The sequence below is a fragment of the Camelus ferus genome, chromosome 16 (genome assembly GCF_009834535.1).
Source record: "Camelus ferus isolate YT-003-E chromosome 16, BCGSAC_Cfer_1.0, whole genome shotgun sequence".
NCBI lineage: Eukaryota > Metazoa > Chordata > Mammalia > Artiodactyla > Camelidae > Camelus > Camelus ferus.
In genome coordinates, this window is record NC_045711.1 from 4,740,381 (window position 1) to 4,760,511 (window position 20,131).

The window sequence follows — 20,131 nt, forward strand, 5'->3', positions numbered from 1 at the left end:
TTTTGATGGGGGTTACGTGGATCTGTGGATTGCTTTGGGTAGTGAGGCCATTTTGATAGTGTTGTTTCTTCCAATCCAAGAGCACAAGAAATCTTTCCATTTCTTTGTGTCATTTTGGTTTTCAGAGTATAGGTAACCTCCTTGGTTAAGTTTATTTCTAGGTGTTTTGTTGTTTTTGATGCAATGGAAATGTCTCCGCCAGTTATAAAATTCTGGGTTTTGAAGTGAAAAAAAAAGTGAATGAAGGGCCGCAAATGGCAAAATAGACTTCTTTTTTCTGGGTGAGTTGTATTCCATTATTTATATATATATGCTGCATCTCCATTATTTATTTAACCACTGATGTGCACGTAGGATGCTTCCATGTCTTGGCAATTATAATGTTGCTGTTAACAGCAGGGTGTATATATCTTTTTGAGTTAATTCTTATTTGTGGTTGGCCTTATTTCTTTGATAACTATGGAAGTTTAAAAAGCTAACGTTCTAAATGTTCTTGGAAACAATGAATAGTACATATATGTAAATTTAAAAATATATATGCAGTAAAAAAAAAAGATCTATCAAGCCATGAAAGACACAGAAGAAACTTAAAAGACATTACTAAATTAAAGAAGCCAGTCTGAAAAGACTGCAAACTGTATGATTCCAATCAAATGATATTCTGGAAAATGCACAGCTACAGAAACAATAAAAAGATCATGGTTTCCAGAGATTTGGGGAGAGGAATGGAGGGGGGAATGAACAGATGGAGCACAGGGGATTTTTAGAGCAATGAAATTATTCTGTATTATACTATGGTGGATACATGTCATTATGCATTTGTCAAAACCCATAGAATGTACAACATACAGAGTAAACCCTAATGTAAACTATGGACTTTGGCTGATAATAATGTGCCCATGTTGGTTCATCAGTTGTACCAAATACGCCACACTGATGAGGGATTTTGAGAGTAGGGGATTATATATGTGTGGATGCGGAGGGCTATGTGCAAATTCTGTATTTTCCACTCAATTCTGTTGTGAACCTGAAACTGCTCTAAAAGAATAAAGTCTGTTAAAAATTAAAAAAAAAAATAAAGATGAAACCCCAGAAGAACTAAGTGAAATGAAGTAATGATCATAAAGATGTTCACCAACCTTAGGAGAAAAATGGATGAACTCAATGAGAATTTTAACATAGTTAGAAAATATAAAGAACAATCAAACAAAGCTGAAGTATACAATAATTGAAATAAAAAGCATAGTTGAATGAATCAATAGTAGATCAGATGATAAAGAGAAATGGATCAGTCATCTGGAGACAGAGTAGTGGAAATCACCCAAGCTGAACAGAAAAAAGAAGAAAGAATTTTAAAAATTAAGGACAGTCTGAGAAACATCTGATCACATGTAATAACCTTCAGATTATAGGGGTCCCAGAAGAAGAGAGAGAGAGAGAGGCAGAGAAGTTATTTGAAGAAATAATAGCTGAAAACATCCCTAACTTGGGAAAGAAAACAGACATCCAGGTCCAGGAAGTACAGAGTCCCAAACAAGATGAATCCAAGAGGTCCACACCAAGACACACTATGATTAAAATGGCAAAAATTAACGACAAAGAATTTTAAAAGCAGAAAGAGAAAAGTAAATAGTTATATAAAAGGGAACTCTCGTAAGGCTATGAGCTGACTGTTCAGTCATTGCAGGTCAGGAGGGAGTGGCATGATATATTCAAAGCAATGAAAGGGAAAAACCTACAAGAATACCTAGCGAGCTTACCATTCAGATTTGAAGGAGAGATAAAGAGTTTTACAGACAAGCAAAAGCTAAAAGAGTTCAGCACCACTAAACTGGCTTTACAAGAAATTTTAAAGGGACTTCTCTAATCAGAAAACAATAGGCACAACTAGAAATATGAAAATTATGAAACAAACAAAAAAGTCTGATAAAGCCAAACATATACTAAAGGTAGATCAAACACTTATAAAGCTACTGGGAAGGTTAAAAGACGAAAGTAGTAAAACTATTTTTTCCCACAATAAGCAGTTAAGGGATACACAAAACAAAAAGATATAAAATATAATGTCAAAACATTAAACATGGTCGGGGGTAAAAATATCAGGTTGTTAGAATGTATTCAAACTTAAAATATCATCAACTTAAAATAATCATATATACATGGCTTGGGGGAGAGGGAAACAGAGAGAGCATGCACACTATATATAAAACTTACGGTAAGCACAAACCAAAAATCTGTAATATATACACGCACACAAAAAAAGAGAAAGGAATCCAAACATAACACAAAAGAGAATTGTCAAATCACAAGGGAAGACAGCAAAAGAAGAAAGGAATAAGAACTACAAAAACAACCCCAAAACAATTAACAAAATGGCAATAAATACATACCTATCAATAATTACTTCAAATATAAATGGACTAAATGCTCCGATCAAAAGACAGAGTGGCTAAATGGATTTTTAAAAAGATATACACACACACACACATATATACACACTGCCTACAAGACTCACTTCAAATCTAAATACACACACAGACTGAAAATGACAGAATTGAGAAAGATATAACATGCAAATGGAAATGAAAAGAAAGCTGGGGTAGCAATACTTGTATCAAACAAAATAGACTTTAAAACAAAGATTGCTTTGAGACAAACAGACGAAGTAGGACATTACAGAATGATAAAAGGAAACAAGAAGATATAAAAACTAAAAAAAAAAAAAAAGATATAAAAACTGTAAATAGATATGCACCAATCATAGGAACGCCTAAAAACATAACGCAAATACCAACAAATGTAAAGGGAGAAATTGACAATAATAATAGGGGACTTTAATACCCCACTTACATCAATATATGGATCATCCAGACAGAAAAATCAATAAGGAAACACTGGCCTGAAATGACCATCGTCATCATCAGACCAACTTAATTATAGATACATACAGATACAGATACATTCTGCTGTTTCAACCAGAACAGCGGAATACACATTCTTTTCAAGTGCACATGGAACATTCTCCAGGATAGATCACATGCTAGGCCACAAAACACGTCTCAATAAATTTAAGAAGACTGAAATCATATCAGGCATCTATTCCAACCATACAGTATGAGACTAGAAACCAACTATAAGGAAAAAAGCCTAAAACACATGGAGTCCAAACAATAGGCTACTAAGTAACCAAAGGATCACTGAAGAAATCAAGTAGGAAGTCAAAAAACACCAGGTAATAAAAAAATTGGAAACACAACAATCCAAAATCTATAAGATGCAGCAAAAGCAGTTCTAAGAGGGAAGTTAATAGTAATACAAGTCTATCTCAGGAAAGAAGAAAAATCTCAAATAAACAATCCAACATTACACCTACAGAAACTAGAAAAAGAAGAACAAACAAGACCCAAAGTTAGTAAAAGGAAAGAAATAAACAGATCAGAGCAGAGATAAATAAAATAGAGACAAAAAATAGAAAAAAAAATCAATGACACTAAGAGCTAATTCTCTGAAAAGATAAACAAGATTGACATAACTTTAGTCAGACTCTTCAGGAAAAAAGAAGAGAGGGCCCAAATAAATAAATTCAGAAATGAAAAAGGAGAAATTACAACTGACAATACAGAAATACAAATAAGCCTAAGAGATTACAGTTGACCCTTAAATAATGTGGGACTTAAGGGTACCAACCCATCACCCAGTCAAAAATCTGCATATAACTTATAGTCTGCCCACTATATCCCCAGTTCCACATCCATGGATTCAATCAACCATGGGTCATGTAGTACTGTAGTACGCATTTATTGAAAAAAATCTGTATGTAAGTGGACCCATACAGTTCAAACACATGTTGCTCAGGGGTCAACCCTACTATGAACAGTTATACACCAATAAAATGGACAACCTAGACAAAGTGGACTAATTCCTAGAAATCAATTTGTAAAGATTGAATCAGGAAGAAATAGTAAATACGAACAGACCAATTACTAGTAATGAAATTGAATCAGTAACAAAAGAGAAAAACTCCCAACAAGCAAAAGTCCAGGACCAGATGGCTTCACAGGTGTACTCTACAAAACATTTGAAGAAGAGTTAATACCTATCCTTCTAAAACTATTCCAATGAAAAAGAACATATATAAATCACTATGTTATACACCAGAAATTAACACAACATTGTAAATCCACTATACTTCAATCTAAAATGATAAAACTACTCCAAAAAACTGAAGAGGAAGGCATGCTTCCAAACTCAGTTGTATAAGGCCACCATCAGAGGAAGGTATAGCTCAAAGTGGTAGAGCGCATGCTTAGCATGAACAAGGTCACAGGTTCAATCGCCCATAAAAAAAGTAAATAAATAAATAAACATAATTACCTCCCTCCCTCACACACACACACACACACAAAACCTATAAGGCCACCATCACCCTGATACCACAACTAGACAAAGACACCACACATGAAAGAAAGGAAGGAAGGAAGGAAGAAAGAAAGTTACAGGCTAATATCATTGATGAACATACATGTAAAGATCCCCAAAATATTAGTAAATCGAATTCAGCAACACATTAAAAGGATCATACACCATGATCAAATGGAACGTATCCCAGGAATGCAAAGATGGTTTAATAGTCACAATTCAATCAATGTGATATCCTACATAAACAAACTGAAGAATAAAAAATCATATGATCATCTAAATAGATGCAGGAAAGGCTTTTGACAAAATTCAACATCCATTTATGATAAACTCTCAACAAAGAAAGTGGGTATAGAGGGAACATACCTTAACAAAATAAAGGCCATGTATGACAAACCCAGAGCCACAGCATACTCTAAAGGAAAAGCTAAAAGCATCTTCTCCAAGAGCAGGAACAAAGATGCCCACTCTAGCCACTTTTATTCAACATAATATTGGAAGGCATAGGCACAACAAACAAGAAAAAGAAATTTTAAAAATCCAAATTAGAAGTAAAGAAATAAAACTGTCAGTCTCTGCAGATGACATGTTACTATACAGAAAATCCTGAAGATTTTCTATGAAAAAACTACTAGAACTAGTAAACAAATTTGATAAAGTAGCAGGATACAAAATTAATATACAGAAATCTGTTGTATTTCTATACACCAACAATGAACTATCACAAAGAGAAATTAAGAAAACAATTCCATATACAAATTGCATCAAAAAGAACAAAATACCTAGTAATAAATATAACCAAAGTGGTAAAAGACTTGTACTCTGAAAACTATGACATTGATGAAAAAAATTGAAGACAACGCAAATAAATGAAATATATATCATTCATGAATTAGAATAATTAATATTGTTCAAGTGACCATACTACCCAAGGCAATCTACAGATTCCATGCAACATCTATCAAAATACCAATGGCATTTTCCATAGAGCTAGAACAAATAATTCTAAATTCTGTATGGAAACACAAAAGAACTTCAATAGCCAAAGTCATCTTGGTAAAGAACAAAAAACCTGGAGGTATCATGCTTGCTGATTTCAAATTATACTATAAAGCCACAGTAATCAAAACAGTATGGCACAGAACTAGCTACATAGATCAAACGAAAGAACAGAGAGCCCAGAAATGAACCTATGCTTATACGGTCAACTAATCTACAACAAAGGAAGCAAAAATATACAATGGAGAAAAGACAGTGTCTTCAATACATGATGTTGGGAAAACTGGACAACTATGTGCAAAAGAATCAAACTGGACCACTTTCTCATATCACGTAAAAAATAAAGTCAAAATGGATTAAAGACTTGAATGTAAGACCTGAAACTATAAATCTCCTAGAAGAAAACATAGACAGTATGCTTGACCTTGATCAGTCTTAGCAATATTTTTTTGGATCTGCTGCCTCAGGCGAGGGCAACAAAAAGCAAAACTAAACAAACAGGACTATATCAAACTTTTAAAAAAGCTTCTGCATAGTGAAGGAAACTATCAACAAAGTGAAAAGCACACTACTGAATGGGAGAATGTATTTACAAATGATATATCCAATAAGGGGTTAATATCTAAAATATACAAAGAACTCATAAAACTCAACATCAAAAAAACAAACCACCCTGCTGGAGAGGGTGTGGAGAAAAGGGAACCCTCCTACACTGCTGAGGGGAATGTAATTTGGTGCAACCATTATGGAAAACAGTATGGAGATTCCTCAAAAAACTAAAAACAGACTTATGATATGATCCAGCAATCCCACTCCTGGGCATGTATCTGGAGAGAACTCTAATTTGAAAAGATACATGCACCCCAATGGTCATAGCAGCACTATATACAATAGCCAAGACATTGAAGCAACCTAAATGTCCATCGACAGAAGTTGTGGTATATTTATACAATGGAATACTACTCAGCCATAAAAAAGAATAAAATAATGCCATTTGTAGCAACATGGATGGACCCAGAGATCGTCATTCTAAGTGAAGTAAGCCAGAACAAGAAAGAAAAATACCATATGATATCAAAAAAAAAAAAAAGGACAAAAAAGGACATTATGAACTCATCCACAAACAGAAACAGACTTGCAGACATAGCAAACAATCTTATGGTTACTGGGAAAGGGGGTGGGAAGGGATAAATTTGGGAGTTTGAGATTTACAATTGTTAGCCACTATATATAAAAATAGATTTTAAAAAAGTTTTTGCTGTATAGCACAGGGAACTGTGTTCAATATCTTGTAATAATCTTTAATGAAAAAGACATGAAAATGAATATATGTATGTATATGCATGACTGGGACATTGTGCTATACACTAGAAATTGACACATTGTAACTGATGGTACCTCAATTAAAAAAAAAAACCTGATTAAAAGTGCATGAAGGTTCTGAATAGACATTTTCCACAGAAGACAAAGAGATGGCCAACAGACATATGAAAAGATGCTCTACATCATTAATCATCAGGGAAATGCAAATTAAAACCACAATGAGATATCACCTCATATCTGTCAGAATGGCTATCATCATCAAAAAGACAACAAATAACAAGTGTTGGCAAGGACACAGAGAAAAGGGAACCCTCTTGCACTGTTGATAGGGAAAACTTCATGGAGGGGCCTTAAAAAATTAAAAATAGAGAACTGTCATATAAACAAGAAATTTCACTTCTGGGTATTTAGCCAAAGAAAACAAAAACACTAAATAGAAAAGTTATATGCCCATTCACGTTTATTGCAGCATTATTTATAATAGCCTAGTTATGGAAGCAATCAAAATGTCCACTGATAATTGAATGGATAAAGAAGATGTGGTATTGATATACAATGGAATACTACTCAGCCATAAAAAATGAAATTTTGCCATTTGTGATAACATAGATGGATCTGGAGGGTATTATGCTAAGTGAAATAAGTCAGACAGAGAAAGACAGATATTGTATAATCTCACTTATATCTGAAAAAACAAAATGAAAACAGACATAGATACTTAGAACATTCAGGTGATTGAAGGAGGTAGGTGAGGGGGCAGACGAAATAGGTGAAGGGGATTAAGAGGTACTAAACTCTAGTTATAAAATAAATACATTACAGGGATGTAACATACAACATGAGAAATACGGTCAATAATATTATAATCACTTTGTATAGGGACAGATGGTTACTAGACTTATTGCGGTGGTAATTTCATAATGCATGCAAATGTCAAATCGCTATGTAATATATCTGAACCTAACATAATACAGTATGTCAACTATATTTCAATTAAAAAAAGAATGAGTTTGATATCAATTGTCAATAACTATCATATTATAGACAGGTAGAGTGGTAACACAAGTGATATGTATTTACCATCCCTGAGTTAGTAAATGCAATGTCTGTTAAAAAAAGATCAGTCATAGTTTACACCAAAGGGAACAGATACAAAGGAAAAAAGAAAGTAAAGTTGTTTTGTCTAGTGCAAAGAGTATTAAGAAAAAATATACAAAACTTGGAAATAGGCAGAAGAGATTATTGGGGTCCTTTCAATAGAATGCAGGATGTAATTTAGCAGACCCTCTGGGAATTATCTGATTATGTAGGAATGTGCATCTTAATTTGACTGTACTGACTAGGCTATTTTAGAACTTCATGGGGGTAGCAGTTAACTTGTAGGAAAACTGAAAACAAAGCAATTGCTCATCCTATCAGAGGACAGTGCAAATGATTCCTGTCCTGACCAACATAAACACAAATCTTTTGGTAGAAATTTAATTGTTTTTCATCTGGTAAAAAATGTAACCCCAAATATTATGTCTCCCACCTTGTAGTTTTCATCTATTGATAAATTTATTTCAGCATAACTTTGACTATTTAAGTTCTCTTTGACTTTTTCTTTGAACCAGTCTTGATATCTTATATGTTCTCTCATTAATTAATAAATTGAATTATATTTGAAATACTTTCTTTTATATTTGAATGAGTCATGTTTTTAACTTTTTGAAAATTATAGCAAGAATGTGTATAAAAAAGTAATAATAAGCTAGATAAGTGGGGGAAGAGTTGCAGAGGACCTAATAACAGGTAACAAGAGGACACCAAAGGAGTGCCACTATGCAGTCAACAAACATCTATGCTGTTCTAGGATGATGAAATGGTGACTAAACATTTATTACTAAGGTTGTGCTTGTGCCTATGTGGGCTGACTCTGTCCCCTTTTCAAAAGCATTTTCTAAAGCTGTAAGGATCATGAAGAAGTAGCAACTTGCCTATAAAGAAATGCTAAGACCTACTGTATATTCAATTTCTTGTAATGAGCAGTAATGGAAAAGAAACTGAAAAAATATGTATGTATGTATATGTATAACTAAATCGCTTTGCTGTACACCTGAAACTAACACTGTAAATTGACTACATTGGAATAAAAAATAAGAATAAAAAAAGAAAAAAGAAATGCTACAGAAGTGGGGAATCCAGCAGAATATAGTACTATGGAAGCCTAAGGAAGAAAGAACCCAGGTGAGAACAACCCTTCGTTTAGAATGCTGCCAAAATGTCAAGTAAGATAAGGTCTGAAAAGTGTCCATTCATTCATTTATTCAATAAATATTTACTGGCTATTTAGCATATGCCAATAAGTGTATTAGGCATGGGGATACAGTAATACACAAAACCAAAATAATCCCTGCTGACATTGAGTATAATGGAAGAGACAGACATTAAATAGCTAATTTAAGAAATACGTATTTAGAGATTCCAGTGCCAGCCAAGAAGGCGTAGTCCACTAAAGCCTGTCTTTACTGCTGATTATACCTAAATACTCTGGATGAAACACAAAAAGCAAGTACCTTAGCAAGAAAGTAAACAAAAACAACACTGGGGACAAGAGTCAAACTTGGAAAAGGGACCCATACAGAAGTGAGTTTCCTCTTTTGTGTGTGTGTTTGTGTGTGTGTTTTACCTGAGGATGGGTGCCCAGTGAAGCTGTGGTAGTGGCCCCGTGGGCAACTAAAACTCCTAGAGAAACCCTATCTTTGTAGACAGAGGAACTAAGAAAACAGGTCCCTGGGGTTCAAAGATTTGTGGGGGGAAAAATCCCCATTTTTTTTCCACTCTGTTTTTCTCTTGCTGTAGCATAGGCAAGTAAAATTCCTTAGAGAAACCCCATCATTCCAGCTACAGGAGGAGAGAGACAGGAAACTGAGGAGAATCTGAGAGAGAAGAGAACTGGAAAAAGACTTCTCCTATTTTTGTTATGTATGAATCAGCATATGTCCAGGGCTCATTTCTGAGGGACACATACACAGAACATCCCAAAGCAGCAGCAAAGTCCTTGAGAACTGAACCACAATATAAAGCAAAACACAAGTCTAAGACTAATCCCTGAGTAGCACAGAAGTGGGACAGAACTACCCTGATGTTGGAACCTCTAGGGGAAAAAAGGCAAGACAGACTTTGTAGTCTCAATCCAACCAAGATGACTAAGTGCTGAAAACAACAAAAATCAATGCGCTTCAGAGGATTTTAATGGGACTCAGAGTACAACAGTATGACATTCAGAATGTCCGACGGGAGTTCTGATGGGCATCAACATGTCCTACTTTAATGTACCGCTCAAATTTCCGTAGTGAGTTCCATAGAGCTGTGCCCCATAAGGCACCCCTTTAAAAGACCAGGTTTTCATTGCCCTTCATCGGTCATTGTCTACAAGTTGGTAAATACCAGAACTTACAGGCTTTTATCATTGTTCAATTCTCCCGTCACTGCCAAGAAAACAGCATGCAATTCAGTCCACCTACCTGATTTGTTTTTACTTTCTTTGATCAGAATGGTGGCCTTTCAAACAGGATGCTGTTTACCTTACAACTACCATCCACAAATCAAGCAGCTCTTTGTTGGTCAGCTGAGAGCTATTTATAGGGAACTGCCCAAGTGATGACAGAATCTGGTGGCTCCTCATATAGTTTCAAAGTCAATCCTAGGGGAAAAGAGGCTCCCTGCTTATGAGCACATGATCCCTGCATTCCATAGGTAGCATGGTGTTGTGTAAACTACTTCCATTTTATGAAGGAACTCTTCCGGACATTGCCCACCCCGGTAAGAGTGTCTTTTCAACAGCATCCAAGATATCGTAGGAATTTCAGATTTCAAGATTATTTTCTACTCTTTAGCCATAGGGGTAGTTTTAATTAATGTCTGATAGCAAGCTTGTAATTGCCCCTTAGATGGGAATTCTCTAGACTAAAATCCTCGTAGTCAGTGCTAGGAGGTGCTCACAGACTTGCAATAAACTCCAATCTATGCTCTACACTGAGCTATTGTACAGAGACTTTGTGTCGGCACTCCAGTTTGTGTTCTATACTGTTTGGACTCAGGCAATCTTATTGGTATCCATTTAGCATGTCCAAATAACACTGCCTGAAGAGCAGATATACACGTGTTGTGTTTTATAATACTAGGTAGGTGACATGTTCCCCAGTGAAACACAATGTTCATCCCCCTAATACAAGCAGGTAAAAGAAACCCAACAAAAAGCCTGTGCAAACATACCAATTCTCTTTCAGACTTTCACTTCAATCCTATTAACCCTTACAATCCTCTATAGCCTCCATCAACAGATTCTGCTTTTATAATACTAATTAGAAGAGGCATTCCCCAGACAAACATACTCATTCCCATTAACTATTCAGATAAAGGAGACACAATTTCTTTATATAAAACCTGTTTAAATATTCCAATTTTATAATCTTATCAACTCTTACATTTCTACAATCTCTCAATCTGATTGAAGTCCAAATTAGGGCTTTCTATACCACAGTTCATGGGGCTCTGATATAAAGGAGTTCCAGAAATATCTCTACCCCTTGACCACTTTATACACACAAATGCATGTGGCTTTGAGGGTCAGGCCAGAAGACCCCGGTCCCTTGGTAAATCTTTACCTTGGAGAAGGTCAGGTAGGTTAATACCTGACCATCACCCCTGGCAAGTGTGGGTAGGGTTTCTCAAGGTAATATATGACTTCTGGATTTTTAAATTCTTCCAAACTAAATTAAATAGAGCAGACTTGTTTGGGGCCTTAAAATGTTGGGGGACTAGCAGTGGGTCCTACTGGTCCACCCAAGTTTGTATCAACACCTTCGTTTCAACACCATCAATGTCTACCACATTTACCCCACTTCATATAAAGACTTCCACTCTACCCAGATAAGCCTTTCTGTCTCACTCCCATTTTCTTGTTAATTACTCTAATGATCTTGGTTTCAGTAAGACCCATACTCAAAAGCAGAGATGGCAAACCTGACAGGACTTCTCAAGATTGTTTGATTTTGCAGCAGTAAGAGTTATATGGAGTGTCTATGTAACAGGGGCCTCCTTAATCACAGCATCTACCATAACCTGAGTAATGGGCATATTCACTGGGGGAACATCTCAGTCATCATAAAACCAGTCTCACATGGCTTGCATACAAAGCATTATCAGCTGCTTCATCTGGGGTGTTCTACTTGGTGATTACAGGGGGAGTTAGGTGGTCCCCCTTCTCAGGATAAACACACTTTACAATGGTTTTTGTCCAGTCCATGAGGCTGACTGTTCCTTCTTGAATAATCTCCTGTGTGTCTGGATCATGTATAGCCATCTGTGATTGTTTAACAGTGAGCTTTGGGTCCTGTATCAACCCAAACAACTCTTTTACTCTGTAGCATTTAAAACCAAAGATATTGCTAATTTAGTTATTCTCACAATCCATTTTAGTAAAGGTTCTACAGAAAGCTAATGATACGGATCTACAAAATGAGACAGTTCCTTCACACTAAATCCTTTGGTTTCAACAGTTTCTAAAACCCACACGTAGACTACATTCTTGGCAACAGAGGTATTAGAGGCAATTTTTGTTGTTCTGGTATAATTTTTCCCTTTGAGGCTAGTGGCCAAAACTCAGATCAACCAAAATCTAAGTAAATCAACCCAAATCTGAGCAACAAGGCCTGACAGAGCACTTTCTTCCATTTTGGCTATTACATATAACAATAACCAGGGGATTATAAGGTTAGCATGCTTCTTATTATTTTGCATTTCCTTACATATCCAATAAGCCAACTTAGTAACTGATTGCAGTGTAGCTGCAGTTTCATACCATGGGTTGACTAGGTAGCCATATGGGGATTAGAGGTTTCGCATTCCCCATCTTTTCGGCTTTTCTTTTCACAAACCACATGTTTGCTTAAGCCAGGAGCCATTCTACATTCTAGCAAATCCCATTTCTCTGACACCAACTAAAGGAAAACTGTTTCTCTACTACCCACAGAACACTTCTGACACAAAGCACGTGTTTTTTTGTTGGTTTTTTTTTTCACCAAATCAGCTAATTTTTCAACTCTCTGGACACCAACTGGGTGTCCTATAATTTAATTCAATTCTACTTTGGGAAGTGTCAGATTCCACAGGCGTAAGATTCATAAGACTGCCCTTAATTTAGACACCAGTCACAATTACCAAAAATACACCAAATTTGACGAAAGACATAAATTTACAATTCTACTGAAATTCAAGAAGCCTAGCAAATCTTAAACCGTATAAACTTATAGAAAACCACTCCCAAAGACATCATAATAAAACTGCTAGATACACAAATATAAAATCATTATTTTGTACACTAATATAATGCTGTATGTCAATTATATCTCAATTTAAGAAAATGCTGGAAGCCCAAGGCAAAAAAAAATTCTTGAGAGCAGCTAGAGGAAAATAATACACTACATATAGAGGAACAATGACTTGAATGACTGTGAATTTCTTACTAGAAATCCTGTGAAAAGCCAAAAAAATTCTGTACCTAGAACTAGATGTCAATCAAAATATCCTTCAATGATGAAGATAAAATAAAGACATTACCAGATGAATGGAAACAGAGAATACACTGCCAGCAGACCTGCCCTAATAGAAATCCTAAAAAAAGTTCTTCAGGACAAAGGGAAATGATATCAGAGAGAAACCTGGAACTTGAAGGATGAAATAAAAGCATAAGAAATGTAAATATCTAGATAAATATGAAACACTCTTTTGATTTCCTTAAGTTCTTTAAAATCTCTATGACTGTTACAAGCAAAAATTGTAACAGTTTGATACAATTTTCAAAGGATATAGATGTAACAAACATGACAATTATAAGAGAAAAGAAGAAAACAAAGGGACCTACCCATATGGATGTAAGATTTTGACATTTTATAAAAGATTAGCTCCAAGTAGACTGTGAAAGGTTAGGGATGTATATTATAATTCTTGGAGTAACCACTAAAGAACAATAAATCTCCAAGAAGATATACAAATGACCAACAAGCATATGAAAAGATGCTCAACATCACTAATCATCATGGAAATACAAATCAAAACCACAATGGTTACATGTCACATATCTCGACAGAGCTGGATAAAAGGAAACCACAATGAGGTCTCACTTCACATTCATCAGGACAGCTACTATAAAAGACAGAAAAAGAAAAAAGAAAAGAAAGAAAAAAAAAGGAAGGAAGGAAGAGAAAAGCAAAGAATAGGTGTCGGTGAGGATGTGGAGAAATTAAAAACCCTTGTGCAGTGTTGGTGAGAATGTAAAATGATGTAACTGTTATGAAAAACAGTATGGCAGTTCCTCAAAAAATTAAAAATTGATACAGCAATTCCAGTTTGGGTGTATATCCAAAAGAATTGAAAGCAGGATCTCAAAGAGATATTTGCATACCCATATTTACAGCAGATTATTCATAATAGTCTAAAGGCAGAAGCAATCCAAGTGTCCATAGATAGATGAATGGATAAAATAATGCAATATATACAGTGGAATATTATTCAGCTTTAAAAAAAGAAAGGAAATTCTGATACCTGCTATAAAATGGAGGAACTTTGAGGACATTATGCTAAGTGAAATAAGCCAGTCACAAAGACAAATACTGCATGATTCCACTTACATGAGGTATCTAGAGTAGACAAATTCATAGAAAGTAGAATGGTGTTTGTCAGGGGGTGGGAGAGAAGGAATGGGGGGTTGTTGCTTAATGGGTATAGAGTTTCAGTTTTGCAAGATGAAAAGTTCTAGAGATTGGTTGCACAAGGTGAATACACTTAACTACACTGAACTGCACATTTTAAAATAGTTAAGAAAGTAAAGTTTATGTTATGTGTATTTTACTACAATTAAAAATAAGAAACTGAAAAAAAAAATCTATAAAGAGAGCTAACCAAAAAACCAATAGATAAATTACAACAGAATACTAAAAATACCCAAATAATCCAAAAGAAAAGCAGAAAAATGGAATAGAGAAACAAAAAAGACGAACAGAAAGCAAAATAAGAAAATGGTAACCTAATTCCAACCATATCAATAACTACACTAAATGTAAATGGTCTAAATACACCAATTAAAAGCAGAAATTGTCAAACTGGATTTCTTTTTAAAGATTCAATGAAAAGAAAAGAAGCAATCCACAGATAGGTTAAGAAAGGATGGGAAAAGACATAACATTAAAACACTAATCAAAGAAGTGGAGTTGCTATGTATTACAATGCATAAAGAGGAATATTACACACTATTAAAGGGATCAAATTACTAAGAAGACATAAGAATTCTAATTGTGTATGGAACTAAAAACAGATCTTCAAAATACATGAAGAAAAAACTGAAAGAACTAAAAGGATAAATAGACAAATTCATAATTATTCTTGGAGACTTCAGTACTTCTGTCAGCAATGGATAGAATAAGTAGACAGAAAATCAGTGAAAAAATTGAGAAGACCTTAACAACACTATCCATCAACTTTGACCTCATAAGACATTTGTAGAACACTCTACCCAACAACAGCACAATACAAACACTTTTCAAGTGCACCTGGAACATTCATCAAGACATATTCTAAGTCATAATACAAATTTCAAAGAATTGAAATCATAAGGAGCATGTTCTCTGAATATATCAGAATTAAATTAGAAATAAGTAATAGAAAGATACCTGGAAAAGTCACAAATATTTTAAAATTAAACCACACACTTCTAAATATGGATCAAAGAAGAAGTCACAAGGAGAATTAGAAAATATTTTTGAGCTGAGTTAAAATAAAAATACAACATATCAAAATTTATGAAATTTAGTTAAAAAAGTGCTTAGAGGGAAATACATACAATTATATGCTTAAATTAGGAAAAAAATAAAGATCTTAAATCAATAACTTAAACTTTTCCTTTAGAAATCAGATAAAAAAGAGCAAATTAAATCCAAAGCAAACCAAAGAAAATAATAAAGAGTAGAAATCATTAAAATTAAAAACAAGAAAACAACAGAGAAAAGTAAGTAAAAACCAAAATAAATAAATTTATTGAATATATCAATAAAATCTATAAACTTCTAGCCATACTGTCCAGGGGAAAAAAAAAAAACAAAGAAGACACATTACCAAAATTAAGAATGAAAGAGGTAGCATAATTACAGACACTACAGATATTTAAAAGATAATAAGGGAATATTATAAGCAATTTTATGCCAATTCATTCATAGGCATGAACTATCAAAGCTCACTCAAGAAGACGTATATAACTTGAATAATCCTATACTAAGGAAATTAAATTTGTAGTTTAAAACCTTTCCATAAAGAAAATTCTAAGCCAAACAGCTTCACTGGCAAATTCTACCAAATTAAAGATTAAGAAATAATACTAATTCTATACAATCTTTTCTGAAAACAGAAAAGGAGGAGACATTTCCAATTCAGGCTGGCATGACCTTGTTATCAAAACCAGATAAAGACATTAGATGAAAGGCAGTATCTCCCATAAACATAGATGCAAAAATCCACCACAAAATATTAGTAAATCATATTGTATTGTACAACATGGGGAATATAGCCAATATTTTATAATAACTATAAATGGAGTATAACCTTTAAAAATTTGTGAATCACTATATTGTACACTTGTAACATATAATATTGTACAACAATGACACTTCAATTTAAAAAATATGATATTGTAAAATACATAAATTTTAAAATGGAAGAAAAATAAAGATAAAAATAAAATCAAAATTCTTAGTAAACTAGAAGAAGTGAACAGATCTAACCTGAAAACATCTACAGAAGAAAAACTAGAGCTAACACTTATCAGTGAAAAACTGAAGATCTTCCCCCTAAAATCAGGAAAAAGGCAAGGATGTCTACTCTCACCATTCCTATTCAACATGTTAGTGGCATTTGCAGCCAAAATGATAAAGAAAAGGCATACAGACTGAAAAGGAAGAGACTATCTCTATTTGTAGATAATGCTAAGTACAAAATATCAACAAATCTAAAAAAAAAGCTCCCAAATCTAATAAATGAGAATGGGCAATGTCATTCAAAGCCACAGCGTTTACTCCAAATTTTTAATCTCCAGATCTTTACATCAAATTGCCAACTGGATATCTTCATCTGTATGTCTGAAGAAATCCTAAGACTGAGTACTTCCAAAGCTGAATTTATTGTTATCCTTCCAGACTTGGTCTTTAAAAAAATACATTTTCTATTCTCTTTTGTAATACAACCTATTACTTGTTCTAATATTTATACTTGTTCTAATATTTGTAGCTTTCCAATATTGATTTATCCATCCACCCAAGTTACAAAATGGAAATTCATCTTAGATTTCCTCTTACCCACTCCACATCTACTTGGTCACCTAGGGTACCAATTAACTTTTGTTATGAAACCATCTGCTCCAAATCTGGAGGCTTAAAACAAAATATTATTTCTTGTGATTCTGTGGGTTGACTGGATGATTCTTCTGGTCTGAACCATCTTAGTTGGGTTTGGATGGTCTAGGATGGCCTCATACATATGTTTGAGGCCTCAATTGGGAAGGCTGAGATGGTTGGGACACCTAGGGCCTCTCTCCAAGTGGTCCCTCATTTTCTAAGAGGTTAGCCCTAATCTGATTACATGGTGATAGAAGAGTTGCCAGCAATAAAAGAGCAAGTCCCACTGTGTAAATATTTTTCAAGCCTCTGCTAAATTACAATTGCTTTCATCCCAGTGGTCAAAACAAGTCACATGACTTAGTCTCAGAGAGGACTAACCAAGGGTATGGATACAGGTAGTCATGAAAACATAATTCAAAATGAGGGGCATAAAACTGTAAAGATCTACCACATTTAATTCTATCGATTTTATCTCCTCTCTCCAATCTCATTCTTCCTCTAGAATCCCAATTCACTGAGGAGTTCAAGACCTTCTCAGGTCCTACCTCAACTACTTGTAATAATCTCCCAATTGAGCTTGCATTGCTGTAAGTTATTAGCATGTGAATTTCCTGGAAAACAAAAATCTGGTCACATAACTCTCCTGCTTAAAACTCAATAGTTTCCCTCTGGCCACTAGAATAAACTAAAGAATAAATTCCTAAATGGGACCCACAAACTTTCATTTTCTAGCCTCTCTCTACTCTTACTCTTCCCTCATAAGCACCCTACTCTTTCAGAAACAAAGAACTAAGTCCTTCAAAGGGCTGTGGTATTTCAATACCATGACTTGACATATAATGTTGTTTCTATCTGGAATGTCCTATTACTACTTGTGTCCCAGCAAATTTCAACTTATTCTTCAAGATTCATCTCAAATGCCACAAATTTAAGGAAGCATTTCTTGCCTGTTGAAGTGAAATGCTCCCACTTCTTGCTTCTACTGCATCTCACACAACCTTCAATTATAGCGTTTATTCCCATATACTGTAATTACTTGTTCCCTGTCTAACCACTTATTTCACTGTGGGATGGGGATTATGTCTTTTTTAATGTCTAGCTCTCCAACAATCTAGTACAATTCTTGACACTTAGCAAGTGCTCAGAAAATGCTTTTTGAATTAATCAATTACAATGTTCATTTCCAACATTCCAGATGACAGTACAAAGAAACTTTATCAGATAAGTCTGTCACTGTCAAATCTTGTCATCAATTCAGTACTCTTCTTGAAATGTTACTTGTCAGTCAAGTTACTGAGTGGAATGCAGTTCCAAGCGTGCTAATGAACTTACAATGTGAACTAATATACCTTCAATGGATTATGAATGTGTTAAAATGAAAATTTAAACATTATATTAAGAATATAAATATGCTAAATTTATAAATATATTAAAATTATCAATGTACTAAAACATATTGACGTCCCACTGTGGAGGTAGCTGGATTATGTGAGACTGCATCTCTTTTTCTGTTTCCTAAATTCTCAAAATTTTAAAATTTAAAATAAAAACATCCATATAGTAGTTGGAATGATACAATATACTATACAAATAAGTCTCTCTGAAAAATTCACTACAGACCAGAGCTTGGCTTCAGCCTTTACTACAGACTGAATGTTTGTGCCTCCCCAAATATTCATATGTTGAAATCCTAACCTCCAATGTGATACTGTAAGGAGACAGGGGTAGATGACTAGATTATTAACACAGAGTTCTCAGGAAGATTAGTTCCTTTATAAAAGAGATTCCAAAGAGCTTCCCCCTCCCTCCTACCACATGAGGCCCCAGCCAGACACATCTATGAACCAGGAAGCAGGAACTCACCAGACACCAAGTCTGCTGCCACCTTGATCTCAGACTTCCCAGGCTCCTGAACTGTGAGAAATAAAATTTGTTGTTTATAAGCCATCCATCTATAGACTAAGACAGACTTACTGACCTAGAAACCTAATTTACTGGGGAGACTTACATTAATGGGGCTCATGGAGACTTACACACACACACACACACACACACACACACACACACACAAAGCCAGTATCTCAATTGACAGTGGGAAGCAGATCTAATACCGGTTGGTGGTATTGGGGGAGTGTCCTTCTAACCATGGGAAATGGTTTGCTAATAAAATTAATCTGATTTAACTACAGCCTCAAAATGGATAATTCAGGTTAAACAGTGGGTCCAGTTGTACTTAGATATGGGAAAAAATAAGGTGCAATTTCATAATTAATGAGCTTCAAAAATCACACACCAGCAAACTAACTTGGGCAAAGTTGTTGTGAATGGCTTTAAATCAGGCAGTGACCAGTAAAAGCACAAAGTATCACTCTTTTCACTAGATATTCAACTCATGACATGTGTGTATATGTACGCATATTTATCCTCTCTAGTGAGGAAAGATTGCACCCGTCGCCCACGGAATGGAATATTTAATTTCAACACCTGTAGGAAGACTATAAAGAGTTATTTACTCCACGTTAATTTCAAGAAATTAAAGGTCAAAAACTTGAGGTTCAAAATGGAAAGGCTATCGGTGGTTGTGGGGGAAGGGGCAGATTCATGGAATACAAGTAATTATATTTTAGAATATACTTTGGCTGGGGATCAAAAGGCAAGGTTTCTTGTTTCTTTTGCTTAGTTTAAATTTTTCCTTAATAAACCTTTTCATTTTAGAACAGTTTTAGGTTAATAATTATAGCGAAGATAGTAAAGAGTTCCCCATACCCCCGTACAAGGCAGGGCTTTTAAACTAACTTCTACTTCCACCTATACTATTCCCTACTTGTCTCCGCTTCTGATCTCCTCAGGTTTCGGGAGGGCCTAGGACACCCTGTGCAACTTGAGGGCTGTCATGAAAACCCAGTTCTGTTAAAACTTCACCGCCCAGCCACAACTGGGTCAGCTGAGCTCGCGGAAACCCG

At 34.8% G+C, this 20,131-nt stretch overlaps 1 long non-coding RNA gene across 1 annotated transcript in view; it reads right to left on the reverse strand.

Annotated features, from left to right (window-relative positions):
- Positions 1-20,131, reverse strand: part of LOC106730779 — a 111,166-nt gene that overhangs the window by 90,703 nt on the left and 332 nt on the right. Inside the window, exon 2 of the long non-coding RNA XR_004326606.1 lies at positions 19,032-19,082. This is a non-coding gene — a long non-coding RNA (uncharacterized LOC106730779). The remainder of the gene's footprint in view (positions 1-19,031; positions 19,083-20,131) is intronic.